We start from the raw sequence: 15,682 nt of genomic DNA on the forward strand, positions 1-15,682 counted from the left end.
ATGAGAATTAATACTTTGACTCAGAAAATTGCAGGCAGAGTTGTCTTCTCCCTGCAGGCAGCCAGAAAGCCAAGCCTTCTTCCAGGGTTTGAGGAGAGAGGAGCTGGAAGCCACCACCAACTTTGCCTTGCAGATCTGCATGCTAAGAGCTAGGATCCCTTTTGCAGCTTCTGGGCTGGAATAAGTGCTTAGTTTCTGGAATATTTCCCAACTGGGAAGATTATCTCCCCAGCAGCAATACATATAACAGCCTTATGGAATAAATAACATTTATTTCTTAACACCATCCTTTCCCTTTACCCACCAGCCTGTCAGACTGCACAAGCTCAGCCTGTGCATCCCTTCCAACCTGAGCCACAGACCTTCCCTGCTAAAGACAAAGCAAATATGCTGCAGAAAATAATCAGGATTTTCTAAAGGAAGTCTCTCATCTCAGGAATATCTGGTCAGCAAACAGAACAACACCAGGTTTTTCTGCTTTCTGGCATAGCCCTAATAAAGGGCTTTGCCTCCTACACCAAGGAATCACAAAATGTGCACATCCCAGCCTCTCATTTGTGCTCACTGAGCTATGTGATGTGCTCCTTTAAACCAGCTCTGAAATCCCCCCAGGTTTTGCCTCTGTATCCATATAAGCTCCTTCAATTACTAAAAATGAACTATTTCTACCTTTTTATGGCCAGTATACAAATAAAATTGCTGTGAAGACTTGCCACAATGGTTTTCCACATCCAGAAAAGGATTTCCTGTTTGACAGGAGTCGTATCACACTATCAAGGGACAAACTGCATATACCTGAGGTTTTCACTTCACCATCTGCAGCAGGCAGGTACTCTCAAATATATCAACATGATAAGTATGATGATGAATCTCTTTTCAAATTTCAGTTTTCACAACATCCCTATTTCTTGTAACAAAAATAACAAACCTGCTATTCAATGGAAATGAGAGCTGCATTTTCATTTCAAATGTCCATTTGTTACACAGTTGAGGGCGCTTTTTTTGTTTTGGGTTGGTTTTTTTTTTTTGCCTTTTTTTTTTTTTTAAAGCAGTTGACAACTGCCCAGCAACAGCAGCCTATGTTTGCAGTCACTATTTTAGGCTACATCACATGTCAATTACATAACCTTGTTTTACTGCTCTTGAACTGGTTCGAACAACCTGGGAAAGAGATTACGGCAGTCCCTCCCAGCCGGCCATCCATCCCCACACTCAGGCAGGACCTGTCCCCCCAGCACAGCTCCAGTGCCTCTCTCCAGGGCTAGTTACTCATTGCCAGACCCACCTGAGACACTAGATAATTAACTTCCTCAGCTCTGCTTGAACCAGTCCAGTCTGACCACGGTAAACTAATAAACTTGATTCCTCATGCTGAGATTTATGTGTAGCAGAATAAGCTTATAAATGCCACAGCCATGGTACAGGACTTAGATATGAATATTGCCCCTTCATTTTACATAGAGAGTACTCTGGGTTTGCATTTTAGATATTGAATCTCAGGGTTTCCCAAAATTCAGGGTTTATCTCCCATATTACTGCACAGACCCTATCATTCCCAGACAACGTGCCTTTCGGCTGCAGACCAAGTCAGTATCTGACAAGATGACAATATTGGTCAATTATAAACATTATTACAGCATGCTTATAGCCTAGGTATAATCTAAATCCTTCCCTGAAACAAGAATTTAGAGTTTTCCCTCCTTTATAATAAATTAGAGGCTTAATTAAAATTTGTTTTGACTTTGGCAAAATATTCATCACATCTGGGATATTTCCTGCCTGCTTCTCATTCCAAATTACCTTCTGCTACTTCTAGGTCCCAAGATATCTTTCACTTTCTCTACTCTTTTATATTACTGGATTCTTTATTATCTGCCATTTTAATGATATTTTTCTAAAGTCTCCTTACTTTCCACTCCCCTCTCCTTTTTCTTTCCTTCAATAAAATTTGTTTTCCAACTATTTTTTTTTAACTTACTTTCATCCTCAAGACTTTTACTCCTTTCTTGTTCTGTAACACTTTTTTCAGTCTTCTTATTTACCTTCTAAATGAATTATTTCCTCTCTTAAGCCAATAAATGTGATTTCACAGAGCACATTTACACTCCAGTTAAAGGTACGGCTACAACTGATTGAATATACTGAAGCCAAGTATATTAAAATTACTGATAGCAGGGGATAAAAACAAAGTCTCAACAGAACCATTTCCTGCAGGGTCCACAAAACCCAGCAAGGGCTTTTTGAAAAGCAGGGCACACCCACTGGTGCTCACAGATGAGCTACCAGAGCTTCCTCCAACGGTGACCACACATACAAAGCTGATTCCCTTTTTTTTCCTGGAAGTGGAGCAAGGAGAGTTGCGCTGAAGACATACATGCAAAAATGCAAAACTTTTATAAAAAATGCAAACTTTATATGCAAAACTTTTTGAGTTGTCATTTACACGCTCCCTACACACACACAGAGCACAGACTCCAATGCTCTGCTAATCTTAACATGGAGACTGTCTTCTGCTCCTTCATGTTCTCTGGAAGCTTGCTTTCACACTGGGCTGAGACCAGGCCAACAGCAACAATTGGAATGGTCTGGTGACCCTGGCAAAGGAGAGGAGAAGTTATAAAAATGATACTCACTCACTATTTTAAGCAGACCGAAAGGGCACCGATGAGAGGGATCAAGGAGAGAGGAAATTTGGCAAGGCAGCACGGGATGTAGCCCAAAAGAGGCTCCTATTTTCTGCAGGAGAAACCATCCAGCAGGGATGAAACCTGCTAATGGCAGCGAGACAGGCGAGCACAGAAATATTTGTGAGCACCTCACATTTAAGGTCCATGTGCACATTTTCATATGCCATGCTCAAAAAACACTGCAGAATTTTGAAAGCCCCTCCAAGCCTGTGTGTGGTGCTCCAGCCACCCTGTTGTTCAGAGAGGCTGAGCCATCAACACAAGATATGCCCAAAAGTGGTGCTGAGACCATCCCCAGGATCATCCTTCAGTTCAGCTTGCTGGAAACCTGAAGAGAGCCACATGTCAGACTACAAGATAATTCCCTTTTCAGATGGTCAAAGAGATGCTGCATGATGTTAGCACAGAAGAGGAATAGGAAAAACCTGATCTTTGCAAAGCATTTCTGATTCAGTGAAATCACGCAGCACTGGAAATCTCTTCTGGATGAAAACCAAGGAAAAATATCTACAAATACTAAAAAAATCCTGTTATTAAGTGAAATAATTTTGTTTCTGTTTTGAAACTAGTTTTCAGCTCAATTACTTTTGATTTTAGATTATAATGGATACAGTGATACAGAGAGTGGAATTAGAGCTTTAGAGGATGTTTTGACAAAATCACACATCTAATACTTTACAGCATTTTCTCTCGCAGTGAGTTTCCAAATTTTCAATTTGGTTTAATTTTAACTGAATATTTTTCAAGTCTCTAGATGCTGCTATCTGCAGAGGCAGATTTACAAGAGATCATGTTGCATGCATGATGGCTAATACTGCTTTCCCATGCTACAAATCTGATAAGGCATTCTTGACATACTACAAATTTCCAGGCACTTTAATGGAAAATCTCAACATATAAGAAATGGTCTAAAAGGTATGAAAATACTTTTTTAAATTAGTGTAATGCAAAAATCTTAAATTGCAACTGAAATGCCCTTCCATTTTTTGCTGACATAAAGTGGTCAGCCAATCTGCTCCACTGATACATGCTGTAGTATCCTGCTCTACAAATAGCTCACTGCTTCAACTGGATTTCAGGAAGCACTCGGTGTAAAATAACATTTGTGTGAAATATCAAGTTCACTGAAGGGAATGTTTGAGAGTGAGGTGTGGGGGGAGCATTCTGAAATATGGAGCACTAGTTGGTAATGTGAGGATTTCTGAATGACTCTGTGGCTCCCTGAGCCAGACTCCCTCAGTGAACACTGTACTGAAATTATTCACCTCTACAATAATATTTGTATTTGAAAGCGTACCTGAAGCCCGGTAGACTTCATTTATTCCTCCAAACTTCTGTGTCTGCCCCACCATCCCGCTGATATATTAATGTAACAAATTGTCTTTGCAGTAATAACCAAGAGATAACTTCTCATAGGACAAACAGAAAAATCAAGATGCACAGCATTAATTCTATGGTTTGCACCTCCATTTTAAAATCTGCAATTCCAGGCTGACTCCTTCAAGAAGATGCATGCTACTTATAAAAGATATTACTAGAAAAATAGGCTGTTTGTTTCACAAAGTTAAACTTTCCCCAACTCTTGATCTCAGTGAAAATGTTCTGTTAATTTTTTGTTTTTAAAACTAGCTGCCCTTTGGTTTTTGCAAACATTTTGATGTTCAAGTCTGCTGTGTTCTTGCATTTAGCATGCTCAGCAGATCACAAATTTTATTCTGTGTGAATGACACATTATCTTCAAAGCATATTTTTCTCTTGCATTTTTCATGTACAGTTTACTACAGCTCAGTCTGGAAATATGCTAAATTTATAATAATGAATATTATTATGTATAATAGCAACAATTTAAAATATTGCTAGCACATACGTTGAGAAATATTTTCCACTAGAACCCTGGTCAATAATAGTTTTCTTTTAAAGGCTGCAAGCAATACCATCACAAGAGAGCCTTTTAGAAGGGTCTCTTGAGATCCCAAACACAGAAATGTTGACCAAAGTAATATCAGATGCTCACCAAAGTGAACTTAAAAATTCTCTGCATTTGTTTGCTGACTTTTTGAGAAGGAGTCTGATTTACCCTTTGAACTATGTACTTGTCTCCCTATTTATTTTCTTCTTTTTCTCTCTCCATTTGTTTATTTTTATCAGGAACCTCAGCTCTCTGTCACCTAGATAAATCTGAAGAAAGAAGAAAGGGGATTAGGGGGCTGTAGAAAAAATATTTGACAATTATAATGAAATTTCACAGTATGTTTACGTTAAAATACTATAACAACATAAACCAAAAAGTGTAAATTCAGATATTACACTAATTATAATCACAATTTCCATTTTTAATTGGATGAGCACATCTTTCCAAGTACCATTCCCCAAAGCAGGTGCAGAATTTCTTGGCTGCAGAGCCACAGGTCTTAGTCCCCTCCAACCCTTGCTCCAAAAACCCCTAAACAGGACCTGAAAATAAACACTCAGCCCTTTGCTTACTCATCCAACCTCAAGAGGCTGAGCAAAGCATCACACAGCAGCATTTTGCTGACGAAGAACCAAAGCTCTGCCTAATTACCCCAAATTTTACTGGAGCTCATGTCACAAGTAAAACCCCCATGGCTCCCCTCCCCCAGGCATGGTGGCTCTGACACCTCAACTGTGGCACAAGAATGACCTCTAAGAGATAAAAAAAGAGATTAATAAATCTGCATGGTGACAGCCACCATGCTGGGTGCTGGATCCACGCCCTCATTTCTGCACCTTTCCCATAGCAATTGCAATTTGCTTTGCCACAGAAATATACACAGGGGTGACCTTTCACACTGGAATCATCCTAGGTCTTGAACAACTAAAGCCACGGATGACTTCCTCTGCATCTGACATTTTCAACATACAAAGTTGCCACTGGGAGTTAAAAGCAAACAAGCCAGATATCTTTTAAAGCACACAAAACTTCTCAGACATACAATTCATATGCCAGAGTGACATAGTGAAGGGATCAGACCTTCCTTTTTCTGGAAGGGAATGGATATTCAGGTAAAACTGAATGTGTCAAATTTCAGCCCCAATAATGGTGGCCACTGAGAATAAAAATGAAAAAGGAGGCATAAGACAATAGAAAAATAATTATCTTGGGACATAAAGACATCATAACTCAGGCATAAATATAATTACTTTCAAAGAGCATTTTGCCTAATTGCGATAATTGTTATTTCAAAATTTTTTTTGCTCAATGAAAACTACAGACTAATTAATATATAATTTATATCCAGAATTCCCCCCTGGATTAGGGCTGCAGCTCCTCCCTGGTATATATCATCACCCTCTGCATTCAACTAATTTAAAAAGAACAAAATCAGAAAGTCCTCAGTCTATTCCCATTTAACTTCACAAGGGGCAGGTCTGGACACAGATTTCTTTTTTTTTTTTTGAGTTCATTTTTCATAATTAGAATTCCGGTAGTACTAAGCAGATTGAATTAATTTTAGTTTCCTGCAAGTAGCTATTTAATACAAACTGATGTGAAATGAAATGTCATTGCTTACAAGAAATGTATCAACAGCACAAAAATACTTTGGACTAATCTTCATAAAATACAGCAATTTGCTCATTAAAGTGATAGAAATCAGCCAGGGACAGAGTCCAATCTCCTCAGGAGCAGCTGCTGGAGCTGAGGCTTGCAGGAGAGGTCAAGGAAGAAAAGAGATGATGAGGGGGGTGGTCCCCCACTGCAAAGCCATGGTAGGAGCTTAAATGCAGCTCCTGGAAAAGGTGAGTTTCACTACTGGCATCAAAAGGAATTGTTTTATCATGGGAAAATGAGAGTGACTAAAGGCAAAGACCACTTTGTAAGTAAAAATTACAAAATCTGTATTAAGAAAATGGAAATTTTAAAAAGGTCACTAACTTAAAGAAACAAAATCTGCCCTCTGCTTATGCCAGATTTTCTTGTGATGTGTTGCACCCCAGTTTATAATTATGAGAGTATAACCCAATCCTGTGCTTCTCCTTATACATCCCAAATTGGTAGGCTGTTTTGCCATCCTCAGAAGTAACTTTGAAACTGCCAGGCACCAGCATTAAAAGCCTCCCTGAAAATGTGCACTTGTGTCTGAAAATACACAAAGAAAAGATCAAAATGAAAATTAAAAGCAGATGCACTTTATGTACTAAAAGGTTTTTCCACTTTGATAAGTGGATTATAATGAAGTGTGGCACCATGTTTCATACAATTTATTAATCCAGTCCCACTTATTTACACTCTGAAACAGCATAATGATTTCAATGTTGGAGCACAGCCAAAACTCACATGCAGAAATAATTAAAAAGTTATGTGGAAAGATTGGTGGTTGCTGGTTTTTGAGGGACTTCCAAAGAGACAGACGGACTTTTAGTTAACCAGAAGACCTAAGCTGAAGTAGACAAGACAAAGTGTGGAAGTGATCTAATTTTTGAAAGGGAATAGAGACCTACAAAAAGATAACCAGAGCCTGACTTGCTCTGCCATTACAGCCCCTCCAAGCCTGGAGAAGCTGGTACAGACAGAAGACCTCTCTACATTAGTGCTGCTGCAACCAGGGAAACTCCATTTACCCAAGTTCAGATGTCTACACCGAGTAAAAGGGAAAAACAGGCCATCAGTATAAGAAATCCACTATTCCTCTGCAGAAAAAAGAGTGTTGGTTGGCAGTTCCCTCCTGGGCACAGCACACTCCTCCTGCCTCCAGGAGCACCCTTACTCCTCACAGTTCCAAGGTAATGGTCCCTGAAGATGCTGAGCCACCAGCAGATCAGGAATACTTCCTTTAAAGTGGAGACAGCACTGGGAGATGCACTCATGCAGAAAATATATTTTATTTATTCATTGATGCACAACGCCCAGTTCATTTTATCCACTACATTTCTTATCCACTAACCCCTCTCTCCCTCTACTCCTCACCTGAAAAGGCTGTTTATACAGTGAGCAGGAAATCTAGAATCCAGTTTATTGTTATTATCTGGCAAGATGTACATGATGAAAAGATCCTATACCAATTCCATCATTAAGTATTTCTACAGCAAATTCCTACTGAGGATAAATGACTGCCAAAATCAGAGTTTATCACACTGTGAAGATATCCTGTGAACTATCAGAGGGACGTCATTGAAGTAGGAAGAAAAGAGGAGGAGCTGCCAGCACAAGTTTGGACAGAAAAATAATACAAAGAGGTGTAGCAAAATTGGAAGCAGAGATAGGAAACAAGCAGTAAAATTGCAGTTGGAAAAAATGCTACGGCATGTATCAAGGGAGAAATCCAAAAAAAAGAGTTAACAAGGCACAGGAACAAAGCAAAATTTGGAAAGCATCACCATTGAAAGAGACCTAGGAACATGAGCATAATCTGAATGTAAAAAGCAATGTGTCAGAGGAGAATCAAGTGCCACTGAGACCCCTGGCTTGTTCTGTAGAAGCATTGCACAGTGGGGCAGGATGGCACAGCAGCGCTCTCTTCATGCATTTCTTTTGCAGCCACACCTGGAATATTGTATGCAGTTCAGGCACTTCATTACTGGAAGATATAAACAAACTGGAGGAAGTCCAGAGAAGTGGAACGGAAATGATTAGAAGCCAGAGGGACAGATTTACCAAGAAAATTTAAAGTAGCCCTTTACCCGCCTGTAACTCCTCTGATAATTAGAGATGGGAAATGATAACAGCCGAGTTCAAGTCCCCTGTCACGTGCCTTCAGTCCTTTTGCCTTGGGCACCTAAGCACGTGCCTAGCCTTAAGAATACCGAATAGCCAAAGATTTTTGACCTGATGAAGAGAGTAAGATCAAGGGAAGGAAAAAAATTTAGGCTACATGCCATCAAAATCCTCCCAGGAATTAATTATGACTAAACGAGCTACCATAAAAGATCGAGATTGCGTTGCTTGAAATTTCACATTTTACTGCTGATAATGAAAAGGGTTATTCACATCTCAAGTTTATCGTCTATAAAACAACAGGACTGTTCAATAAAAGCAGTTTTACCCATACAAGTCTTTGCCACAAACATATATAGCACCAAGTTATCCTGTCCAGGTAAAGAGACATGGCTAAGCAAACATTTTTACCCCAGTCTGTGTAAGCCAGGTGGAACAGCTCTGCAAAATGACAAATTATATCCCAGCAGGAAAGTAACTGGATTAGCTTAGCTCCTCACACACTGACATTGCTGTGAAGTGATTTTTAGGAAGGCAGCATTTTATGTAACTGTTGAGCTGTCAGCAGGGCTCTACTGAAAGACACTTTAAAAGTCATGTAGAGGCTGCCAGAGCCTGATCCAGGGAACGGGTGATTATCATTCACATAGGTTTTGCATGTGATCTGGGAAAAAAACCCTCCAAGCAACCAAGCACCAAAAAACCGGCAAAGCCCAGCTGCAGGCAGCCTGCAAACAAGCCTGCTGGGATGCAGCTTGCTCTATAATCTCCAAGCAACATTCCAGGCCAGCAGCCATGTTTGGGCACACAAAATTCCCAAGCCCCTGTACCAGCAGGCGAGGCCACCCAGAAATGTTATCCTAAAGGCAACCCTGTGCCCCCACACCTCCCCCTGAAACCCCTTCACCTGGCTTGGGCTTAAAACCACTTCTTGATGCTCCAAATAAGCAAAGTTCATAGTTCTGCTCTGGAAAAATACCCTGGACAGATCCTTAGTCCATAAATGAGAGACAAAATAGAAGTCTGCAGTGTTTACTGGAAAGTCAGCATTTGTTACTAAAACTGTGCTGGCTATGCATACCTGAATAGCATGCTAGCTGAGGTTTTTGTTTATGCAAGCAATGCAAGCTTTAAGCTACAACTTTTGCAATATTTTTATTAACTCAACATTTTTCTGCAAACTACATTTAGACTCATGGAATGAAATAAGAACAGCATGAAGTCAACAGGTCTCAGCTTCAGTGCATTGGTTCCTTGATTTTACCTTATGATTTTTTTTTTTTTTAATGGATGCTCTGCAGCACAGTTTTGAAGGTTTGGCAGAAGGTAAAATGACTGTATGGTTGATCACTGCTTTGACTACTTACAAAATCATACCTATAAGCCTGAGAGTCCTACTCCAGGGACTTCTTCCTCCCCTTTCTCTGTATAGTATATGTCAAAATGAATCTGCAAATTGGTTGGAATCTGTCAAAAACCAAATTATCATCATTGAATATGGTAGGTCTACATATAGTTAAGGTTGCCTGACACTTCTCATTTTAAGACCTCATTTTCTATTGCTTATAACTTTACCACACATTAGCAGTTAGGGCTGAAATTTTCCATGCTGTGTGTCAGCCTGAGGCTGAATATTATTTTGTGAGAGTAAGAATGTATCAGCTAGGAGCATGGAGCTTAGTGCAAAGTAAGTTTGTGAATAAGGGTAGGGAGGAACATGTTGGTTTTCTTCCGTGTTACATTTTTCACAGACATATTTGAGAAGCTCAAGAGCCTTCACACTTTGAGACAGACCCTTTGAAGCATCACTGCTCTGATACCACAGATGTGCCTTTTGCCATCTCATACATTATCACTTAAAATTATAACGGATCACAGTATAAAACACTGAAAAGTTGCAGTTTGTACGTGATATGATTTGCAAAGGTTTTGGTGGAGGTTGGCTGCCAACCTCCAGAGCTCCCTTCTGCAAAGAGCACGGACCAGGGCAGAGGGTCTGAGCTGAGCTTGTGCTCCAGCCATCTCTTCCATGTGCCAGGCAATGCTTTGGCACAGGGACTACGTGCAGAAAATCCCCATCACACTCTCAAGATGCAGCAAGGGAACAGCTTGGAGGAAAGAGGAATGAGGCACAGGTTGGAAAATCAAAGGCAAGCAAAGAGTAAGGCAAAAAATAAATGTCTATTCGTGCACTGAGCCTGACCCGTCACTCCCATAGCTTGATTTTCTGACTGTTGACCATTTTAAAAAGAGACTGCTTTCCAAGGAGGCAGACATGCAGCTGGTTGGGGTACAGGTTCCCATGTGAGGCAACTGGAACAGGTACCCATGGCTCCCAGCTCTTCCTACAAGCTTTCATGGTCCCTGGGACTTGACTTGCTGAGTCTATCTCAGGGGTGAGCCCAAAACAGCCTGATGCCACCCTCTGCTGCTCTCCGTAAGCACAGGGTATTAAAATAGCTAGTGGTAGCCATAAAAACTTATGGATGCAAAATGTGCCCAAAAACCTGTCCCCAGTAGCCTTTTTGTCCCCCAGGTTACTGCTAGCAGACACCTACGTGGCCTCACAGGGCTCTGTCGTGCTGCTGTGACAGAGGAGTGCTGCCCCAAGGGATGGACGTCCCACACACATCCCATGTCACCTCTCCCCCTCTGGCAACAAACGTTAGGAAACTATGACAACCCCTGGCTTTAATTTACATTTTCTGCTTTTCTAAAACTTTCTGGGAAGAGGAAATGGGGCTTTCAGACCCTTACCACTGAGCAGAGGAGCATATCCCACACCCTACAACCCTGCAGTGCAGGCTGAGAGGCAGAGCAAGCACGCCCATAGCTGAAGGGAGAAAGACAAATGAATGCTCCCAGGACATATTCCCTGCTCAAACACCTCCTGCACAGGTAGTGGGCAACTTCTGCACACGTTGCCATGGGTGCCACTGGCCAGCACAGCCACCCAGCCCAGGAGCTGGCCTGACATCCCGTGTGTGTGAGGCCTGCACAAACCAGAAGCAGCAGTAAAACCACAGACTCGAGAAAAACAAAACTCAGTGTGAATGTGTGACCCAGCATCCATCAGTACCTGCAGGTGAGGTTACCCTGGCAGCTGCTGTATCTGCACACAGAAATTAAACTCCAGCGCTCGGGAGGGACATGGATTACTGAGCCATCATCAAAAGGTTTGGCCTGGGGAGCTCCAGTGCCGCATCCATGCTGCGGCTGCGAGAACACCCTCCCAAAGCAGGCTCTGCCAGAGAGAGCAGTGTTTTCCTGCAAATACGATTACCCTGACTTTAATTAGGTAACTGGCTCAGTGGTTTTGATTGTTTCAATTGGGTAAGCATGTGACAGGGATTGATGTATAATTAAGATGAATTTTAAAGATAAGTGCTCATGCTGAAGTGGTGGAGCGGACACGTTTGTCGCTGCCCGAGGACGAAAGAGGAGAAGCACAAGTGGGAAGAGCTCCTCTCTCCGCTCAACCAGTGATTGCTGACCTCTGTTTTTCATTATTCCTAGGAAGTGGTCAGTTAACCCTCATCACAGAGCAATAAACCGTGACAGAGAGCGCTGATTAATGCGCTGCTCCCCACCAGGGTCAGGCACGAGGAGGAACCCACGGCGGGCTCCTGGCAGTTTTAAATGGCCATTACTTATAGTTGTGCAAAATGGAATTAACCCAGCTAACCGAGCACTGAGCAGCCATGCTTCTGCTGAGGTCAAGGGTTCCCAGGAAACCAAAGGTACACTATCTTTACATACAGGGAAAAATACCTAAAAGACTCCCTAAAACACCCCAAACCCTGACAGGCTGATTAATAAAAATGAATACTTACAATAAATTTGACTAAATAGTGAATAAACATAATACCTGCACTGTACATATTAACTGAGGGAAAGTCCCAGAGTAAAGGACAAAAAGAAGCAACAGATTGCCTTCAGCAGCCTACTAAAACATGCTCCAGGAGAGCTGCTGCACTGCAGCAGGTGGCCCTGTTTAGATCCCTGTCCTCAAAATCCTTCCTGACTGCCCTCCCTTCTAAAAAGGTTTGCTATTCTGCCCTTCACAGGCTCAGCCACATGGCCCCTGTGTCCCTCAGGCCTGGGCTGTCACACATATTCCTCACATTCCCAAATTTGTAAACCCTTGTCCAATGAGACCCAGAGAGCTAAGGAAGCAGAGAGCAAAAGGTAAAGCCTAGCAGAAGGACGCAAGCTAAACATGCACATGCCAGCTCAGTCTGTGACAAAGACATGAGGGGCCTGAGCACCAGGGCTTTTTTCTGAACAAGTATCTTCCTCTCACTTTAAATTTAATCTTCCTGTATTAGTATTGGCAAGTGCCACTGTAAGGCGTGACCTCCATGTCTGGAACAGAACTGTTTTTGCTGTGGCCGGCTCTGTGCTCCTTGTTGGATGCCAGAGGCCCTTCTCCCCTCTTTCCCTAAACCTCTGCTTCTAATTCCAGATGAAATCTTATATGTGTCCCATAACTGGACAGAAAGAATTTAATTCTAAGGATTTCCCTCATTTTTTCAGTTGACAACTTTCGTTCAAAGTGAAGCCTCCAAGAAATTCCCAGGCATACTGATTTTAAGATTAAGGATTGCATAATCCCCATAATGCACTTGGCATATGGATTTTGGATTAGTCCCACTTGCAGTATCTGGCAACACCTCAGATCCACCTTTCCCTGTGGAATCTGAGTGGGCACCTTGGGCTATAGAAGCACACACAGCATTTCCCTCCTTATTCCTTGTGGGAAACAGGTGCTCCTGTATAGTGAGTCTGTTATTGAAGGCTTCAAGGACACAAAGAATAGTGACAGTAAGAAGGACCTTCTCACTTTCTTTGTGGAATGGTAACAGAAAATACAGAGAGTGCAAGAATGGCAATAGGAAGGGCTGAAATGAATTTCAGAAAGATGATACTGTCCTTCAGTTTTCTATTTCTGGAACTTTTTCTAACTCAATGGAAAAAGGGATGCTCAAGTAAGCAAATTTACCCAAATGCTGTTCAAAACCCCTCTGCTGCTCAACCTCTTTTGTCTCATCACAGAGCTTTTAGCATGTACTAATACATATATTTTGCTTGTGCTTTTATGTCCTTCATTTTTTCATAAGCTTTCCATGAAGGATCTTTTATTATTAAACAGTCAGTGAAAGAGCTCATCCTTGCCATATTTCTTCTTCCTACTTTGAAATGAATAATTTACATGGAATAATTGCTAGGTATTCTTTCTAAATTTCTTGCATGGAAGTGGATTCCTTCATGAAATAGAAAGGAAGCAAGAAAAGATGAAGTTCAGTGTAAACCACTGTGTCCAAGTGCCTGCACTATTTTCCAGCACCATAATTTATTTTATAAAGCTGTATGCAATGTTGCTGTATTAAAATATAGTCTACTTGACAGATTGCCTGCTGCCCTACATTCAGCACAGAGTTACCTGCATGATGACAGTGCAGAAGTATGGAATATGAAATACTACTCATAGTTCTCAGGGATCTATAAACCACTTGAACATCTAGAATTCAACTGCCTGCCTGTTTACACCTTGCAGATGTAGCCATTAACAACCACCCTCACCCAAAATAGTGCACAACCTGATAGTTTCAGGAATATGGTGCTATCACTGTAGGAATACTCTCATCCTGTTATCACTAAAAAAGACTGCAAGTGAAAGGCATCATTTTTTTTAAGTAGGTTAGTGTCTTCTCATTCTCCTTTTTTAATTTTATGAATAGTTTAGTATGCCAGTGCACACAACCTAAGAGGTACTTATTATTATTTTTTCCCAATAGCCCATCATTATCATTCTGTTGTATCAGAGAAAATTAGCACCTATCGCTTACATAATTTCAAGCACTATTGTTAAGAGTGGAATTTGCATGCATGATATGGTGTATAGGCTAACACAAGTCCATTTGTGGTAAGTCCACGTGGTAAAATGGATGAATAAATAATTGAATGCTTAGCTCCAAATATATAATTATTCTTAAAAAAAAAATTAGAGCACGAGTCTGTGAAATACATATAATAATACTCATCTACAGCTAAGCACCCAAGACAAAAAATGTCCTTTCAGAAATGGAATGATATAGTTAGATTCCTAAAATGCTTATAAGAAACTCGCATAAATGCCCAAGTTTTGAAAGTACAGAACTACTGCACTTCTTCCCCACAGGCATTAGCTTTAAATTAAAAAAGCTGTTCCAGCCTAATCAAGAAGAGGCTTATCAGAGAACTTGTGCAGAGCATGCAAAAGGTTTGTAAACCCTCAAACCGCAGTTTGGATTGTTCCTGTTCAAAACCCTTCCAGCTCGGTTCCCCAGCCCTGCTCCCACATACGGCATCGCTCAGTCGTCCCTGGGAAAGCAAAGTTACCTTTTTTAACAGCACACCCCTCACCCTGCTCTGCAATCAGCCTGGCTGCTGTGACAGTGTGGGAATTGTTTGCCATATGTCCCTTCCACCACACAGGATCACATCAGTTTTATGCTACGTGAGGGGGAAGGTTTTGCAGCAGAGAGTTCTAAACATCAGGTCCAGTCCTCTGTCCTGGAGAGCACCACAAACTGATTGCCAGAGGAAGTAAAATAAACAGGCAGGGTACAAATGAGGGAAATATGCTCTAGTTCTTCTGCCTGGTAGCCCAAAATGAATGCAAATTCACCATGAATGGCAAATGAGTAGGGAAAATGTCACTATTCTGGGTATGGTTTTCCACAAGAATCGAGAATTAAAGACAAATGAAATGAGATGTAAGAATCTGATACAAATGCCCTAAAAGTAATTACACCTTTTCTGAAAAAAAAGTGTGAAATGTTAAATTACAAGAATGAAAAAATATTCAAAATATTTACCAGAATATTCAGTAACATGCAAATGGGAAAGCCTTTTGTTGGCATCTTGCAAGAACAGCCTGAAAGTTTCAAAGAAGCAATTTTCTTCAAAATCACCATTACGCTCTTTTTCTGTAATATGGACATCACATTATGTTTTAAAATAATGTCTCTGTCTTTCTATTGCAGAAACTATTCCCATTTTGGCATTTTTTCTCACCCTGTGACTTGTCAGCCTACGTTCTGAATCTCTAGAATAAATTTCTAAACCATAACCTTTCCACATTTATTTTCTGAGGCATTTATGTAGCCCTTTTGAGTTTCTTCAGACATTCTTTTCCAGGCGGGAGGCACTGAGTAGCTTCATTAAACAGGAAAACCTACTGCCTAAAGCAGTAATTCCATTACAGTTTTTTGCCCTTATTACTGGTCCTCTGGCATTACCATTGAAGAAAATCTGTAGATGGACCTTTAAAAAAGTT

General features: G+C 41.0%; 1 protein-coding gene across 7 annotated transcripts in view; it reads right to left on the bottom strand.

Annotated features, from left to right (window-relative positions):
- Positions 1–15,682, bottom strand: part of NR3C2 (nuclear receptor subfamily 3 group C member 2) — a 188,421-nt gene that overhangs the window by 53,858 nt on the left and 118,881 nt on the right. The gene's annotated exons all lie outside the window — the stretch shown is intronic.

This window comes from Zonotrichia leucophrys, chromosome 4 (assembly GCF_028769735.1).
Source record: "Zonotrichia leucophrys gambelii isolate GWCS_2022_RI chromosome 4, RI_Zleu_2.0, whole genome shotgun sequence".
Lineage (NCBI taxonomy): Eukaryota > Metazoa > Chordata > Aves > Passeriformes > Passerellidae > Zonotrichia > Zonotrichia leucophrys.